A 6292-nucleotide genomic window follows, 5' to 3' on the forward strand; every position below is an offset into this window, starting at 1 on the left:
GCAGTTCCTACTATCTCTGATTCAACACAGATTCTAACCTGGTTCTTGCAGTTGGATTTCTTCAAGACTTACATATGTGAGACCCAAGGGTCAGGTTTATCCCCAGCTTTATCAAAATGGTCAAGATCGTATCACCCTTATACTTCATTCCCTGTTTCTCTCAGTCTCCTGAAATTACGCAAGTACAGAAAGATAAGAACAGAAAAATTCAGGGTAAGTGTCGGCCCCTAAGCCCCTCCAGCTTGCTCCACCACTCACTAGCATTGTGGTTGGACTGATGGTGCCCTCAATGTTCCCTTTTCCTGTCAACAGTCAACAGCACGTGACCCACTTCTGATCAAAAGTCGATCATATTGATCATTGAACATATTCAATCCCCCAGCACCAACTGCTATTTGGGGGAAAGCATTTCACTTTTGAACAACCCTCTGAGAGAAAAACATCCTCCTCACCACAGTCTTAAATGGGAGATCCCTCAATTTTAAACTGTGTCCCCATGTTTTTGTCTCCTCCACAAGAGGAACTATCCTCTCAGTATCCACACTATTAAGCCTCATGTGTTGATGGTAGGTGACCTATTGTTCATTTAAACCCCAATGGGTTACTCTCAAATTGCACAACCTTTCCTCCTAACATAACCCCTTCATCACAGGAATCAGTCAAATGACTGTTCCCTGAACTGCTTCCAGTGCAAATGTATCCTTCCTAAGTGACAAAGTCAAAATTGTAGACTGTGCTCTCAATAAGGTCACACCAACATCTTGTACAGCTGTGGAATAACATTCCTACTACTGTAGTCAGTTGTCTTACAGCTAATACCAACATTGCTCTTTCCTTCTCCATCACTTGCTGCACCTGCAAACCAGCATTTTGTGATTCATGTATCAGGAGACCAGGTCCCTCTATTTCACAGAAGTTCTGCAATTTCCCTCCATTCAAATAAAATGCTGCTTCTCAATTCTTCCAACGTGGACAAGTTCACATTCTCCCACATTGTCAGAAGTCACATGACATCAGGTTATAATCTAACAGGTTTATTTCAAATCACAAGCTTTCATAGCACTGCTCCTTCCTCAGGTGAAGTCCGCCTGTGACCAGTCCTCTATCCACAGCAATACGTTAACCCCTGGCCTACACCATGCCCTTCTTCTTGGATAAGTAACCTTTAATGTGACATTGTGTCAAATTCTACTTTGAAATCTAAGCATACTACAGCCACATGTTCCCATTTGTCGATGTTGCTTAGTACTTCCTCAAAGTATTCTATCAATTGGAAAACACTTTCTCTCCTTCACCATGTTGACCCTGCCTGATTTTATTATGATTTTCTAAATGCCTTTCTGTTATCTCTTTAAAAATGGGTTTGAGCATTTTCCTAACAGCAGACCTCAGTCTCCCTGACTTGTATTTTCCTGCTTCCTGTCTCACTCTTCTCTTGTCTTGTCCATTGGGAGTCTCCAGAGGCTAGGGAGTTTTGGAAGTTCATAAGTGCTGCTATTATCTCTGCAGCCACTTCGCTTGAGACTCTGGGTTAAAAGCCATCAAGTCCAGGGTATTTGTCAATCTTTAATCCTGACAGTTTTCCCAGTATCTTGTCCCTCGTAACTATGATTGGCTTATGGTCATCCCTCCTCTTTAGCTCTTGGTGTTTTAAGAATTCTTGGATGTCCTTTGTGTCTTTGAGAGTGAACAGAGCTATTTCCTCGTTTCCTTTTATTTATTCTGCAGTCTCTGTGTTTCAAACATTCACTTTGGTGACTCTCTTTCTTTTTAAATATTTAGGTAGTTACTGCCATTTTCATATTTCGAGCCAGCTTTCTATCATGCTCTAATTTCTTCCTCATCATATTACTTTCATCAACCTTTGTTGATTTCTGAAATCTGTGCAATTTTCTGGCCTACTCATCTTCACGGTGTTGGAAATCTTTGCTGAATTATGAATGTTTCCTCAAATATCTGCCACTGTTTCACTATTCTCACACTTTTAACATGTTTTCCCGATCACCTTTGCCACTCCTGATCTCCTTAACCTTGTGATTGCTGTTGTTTATCTTCTTGTATTCTTCAAATATTCACATTAATTTGTCATTTATACTAGACATGGACGCGTTCCACTCACCGTTCTCTCCCTCAAACTAAAAGCCAAATTTAGCCATGTGATGATTACTGCCATCTAGAGGCTTCTTTGCTGGGAGGTCATTCATTAACCTGCTTCAATGCACATGATCAGTTGGGGAATAAGCTGCTTTCTGGTCAGCTCTGGACAATGCTGTTGGAGGAGATTGTCCTGAAAATGGCCCAATGGCAGATTGGGATCAACAGACAATTTGTACACGACACCTTTCATGTTGTTGACACCAGTGAAGTGATCACCGTACAACTGAGAATGTTTCTGGTACATGTATGAACTGTGTATGTGACTGCATCCATGTGCAGACCTGTTCCTGGGTGGAAACTGATAAGCATGTGACTATATTCTGTATCATATTTGGGGTCTGTGTTCATTCTGGTGCCTGTGAATGAAACTGGCATTTCACAATTCTGAATTGTCACTGTTTGTAAGGAAAGATTTCCCTGGTTTACAGAGAACGAGATGGTCCTGGGGTACATTCAACATTTTTGTCTCCATGATATTGACAGATGCTCTTGTATCTCGAAGAAAATTGACTTTTTTATTTCAAAAATATACATTATTCATGAAAAATCTCTTTGTATGTATACACATTGTCACAAATACAGTTTGGTTCTGTACAGTGCAGATCAAGTAAATAAACAATAACATTGGAATTTGACTCCACCCAAGAGAGGGAGCAATGCTCCCGAAAGATATGTTTCTGCTTCACTTTGGCGATGCACTTCCCTCAAGATTTTGTGCGTGTCCTGGGCCCTCTGAACCATATTCCCAACACCTTCAGGTAATCTGTCCTAATGGTGAAGGGAATGAAGGATCAGTCAGCCCAGCTCCCAAAGAACATAGTTTCGCTCTTGCCTTCAGTTACCTGGGCTCTCAAAGCCAGTTCGAACTGGTCGTAGATGCTCATAAGTCTGTGCACTGACAGCAGATCTGAGCAGAAAAAGGTGACTTCATCCATGGACAGGGAGGCTTTGACCTGCGGGCATCCGCTGCCTGGGATAGTCATCCCTCTCAGGCTCATATCCTTCCTGATGGACTCAGCAAAAATTTGTATACAACACACAAACAAGGCAGGAGAGAGTGGGCAGCCCTGTCTGACTCTGGATCTGATCAGGAAGCTTTCTGATTCCCACCTATTGATGGAGACTACACTAATGATGGCAATGTAGAGTAGTCGGATCCAATTGCAGATTCCCTCCTCAAAGCCATTTTGGAGAGAATGTCTCACACGTATGTGTATGCTATCCTGTCAAAGGCCTTCTCCTGCTCCAGGCTGATGAGGCAGGCATCCAGCCCACTGCCCTGCATGTGGGTGATCATATCCCTGAGGAGCGTGAGGCTCTCAGAGATTGCCCTGCTCAGTACAGCATGATCTCCCACGCAGAAAGCCATGCTGACTACTCCTAATCAAACCTTGTCTTTCCAGATGCATGTATATCTTATCCCTCAGAATCTTCTCAAGTAAAATGTACCTACCACAGATGTTAGGCTCATTGGTCTATAATTCCCAGGTTTTTCTTTGCAGCCCTTCTTGAATAAGAGCACAACATTCACTACCCTCCAGTCTTCCAGGACATCACATGTGGCTAACGATGATGCAAATATATGAGCCAGGGTGTCCACAATTTCTTCTCTAGCCTCTTGCAGCGTCCTTGGATATATCTGATCAGGAGCAGGAGATGTATCCACCTTCACACATTTTAATATTTCCAACGCCTCCTTTACTGTGATATGGACTGTCCCCAAGATATCACCACTAACTTCGCCAAGTTTCCAAGTCTTCATGTCTTTCTCCACGACAAACACAGAGAAGAAATATTCATTCACCCATCTCCTGCGGTTCCACACATACATGTCCACTTTGGTCCTTGAGGGGTCCTATTCTGTCTCTAATTATTCTTTCTCCTTTAATATACTTAAAGAATCTCTTCAGATTCACCCTAATCTTCGCAGCCAAAGCTAACTTGTGCCTCCTTTTCACCCTGCTGATTTCCTTCTTCAGTAAACTCCTGTATCCTCTGTATACTTCCAGGGATTCTCTCTATCCCAGGTGGCTATACCTGAGCCATGCCGCCTTTTTTTTCTGGTCAAAGCCTCAATATCTCTTGGCATCCAGGGCTCCCCACTCCCATGAACCTTGCCCTTCACCCTCACAGGAACATATAGACCTTGAACTCTAGTTATCATACTTTTAAAGGCCTCCCATTTGCCAGAGGTCCCTTTGCCTGCAAGCAAACTATTCCAAATCATTCCCTGCAAGCTCCTGTCTACTTCCAACAAAATTCACCTTGTCCCAATTTAGAACTTAAATGTGTGGACCAGTTTGGTCCCTCTCCAGAACTATTTTAAAATTAATAGAACTATGGTCACTGGTCCCAGAGTGCTCCCCCACTGTCACCTCAGTCACCTGTCCTGTCCTATTTCCCAAGAGTAGTTCAAGTTTTGTCCCTTCCCAAGTAGGACCCTCTGTATACTGCTTGAGGAAACTTTCCTGAACACATTTGACAAATTCCACCACATTTAAGCCCTTAACACTATGACAGTCCTCGTCTATGTTAGGAAAATCAAAATCCCCCACTATGCCAACCCTTTTGCTTCTGCAAGTCTCCCCAGTCTTCCGGCATACTTGTTCCTCTAATTCCCATTGGCTATTTGGAGGTCTATTGTACAACCCCAATAACATCACCATTCCCTCATTTCCTAGATCCACTCACAAAGCCTCACTGGATGAATTATTTCATCTCTGACTCCTGCTGTCATACTCCCCTGAATCAAAAATGCAACTCCCCCTTCCCTCTTTCCACCAGTTCTGTCTCACCGAAAGCACCTGCACCTTTAGACACACATTCATCTGCCATATCACCCTGTTCTTACCGTCACCAGCGTATGGCACTGGAAGTAATCTGGAGATTACCACCGTCGATGTCCTGGTTTTTAACTTTATTCCTAGCTCTCTATAATCTCTCCACAGGACCTCATCCCTATTTCTACAAATGACCCGAGACATCCTGGACTCTGGTACCCAGGAAGCAACACACCAACCTGGATTACTATCTGTAGCCACTGAATCTCCTGTCTGTCCCCCTAACTATCAGGTCTCCTAACACTAAGGTCCTGTTTACCTTTATTCTTTCCCGCTGTGCCCCAGAGCCAGTCGCAGTGCCACCGACCTGGCTACTGGTGCTTTCCCCTGAACAGTCATCCCCCTGAACAGTATCCAAAACGATATACTTGTTTTCGAGGGGAATGGCCACAGGGGATTCCTGCTGTCTCTGCTTACTCCCTTTGCATTTCCTGGTGGCCACCCAGCTACTCTCTGCCTGCACCTTAGGTATGACAACCTCACTAAAACTCTTATCTATGACGCGCTCAACATCTCAGATGATTCCAAATGCATCCATCTCTGGCTCCCTAACACAGTCTCCCAGGAGCTGCAGCTGGGTGCTCTTCCCATGGGTGTAGTCATCAGGGACGTTGGAAGTCTCCCTGAGCTCCCACATCCTGCAGGAGAAATGTGCCACTGCCCTAACTACCACCTCAACAACTAAAGAGGAAAGTTACAAGAACTTTACCTGAGCTTAGCTACATTTTTTGGCTAAGCCATGGCTCACCAACACCCCTCAAACCATCTCCTTATCTATCACTCAGCTACCAGCAAATTTTCAATAGCACATCTCCCTTCCCTTTTCTGTTTTGTTTATAGAGGAAGAGAGAGTGAGGGAAACACTACAGTGATATAATATTTGATACTTAAGCACTCCTTGGTACTAGGCCCACAACAATCCACTCTTCAAAGCAGGTGATTGCTTCCAGGCTGTAATATATGTGCCAAAGTGATGCCTCTCCCTCTCGGTCGCCCTCTGCTGGATGCTCTTCCTCCTGCTTATTCCCACATATCTCTCCATGTGATTGTAATAACTCCTTCAGGTCATTTTGATTTTCCTCTGAAAGATAACTCAATCAGGTGTGGACATCTTAGCACTGTAGCATTACAAAAGAGACAAATCCTCTTGCCAGATTTTAAAAAATAGCCTTGAAGGGAAGAATTAATTCTCCATACTCCAATTAATCCATGGGAGCTATCCTGAATGAGCCCCATTTTCGTTAGAACCAAATGAGGAGGGAAGGATGGGTGAATTGGTTTCTCTCATTTCTTCC

This window comes from Rhincodon typus, chromosome 13 (genome assembly GCF_021869965.1).
Source record: "Rhincodon typus isolate 14 chromosome 13, sRhiTyp1.1, whole genome shotgun sequence".
Lineage (NCBI taxonomy): Eukaryota > Metazoa > Chordata > Chondrichthyes > Orectolobiformes > Rhincodontidae > Rhincodon > Rhincodon typus.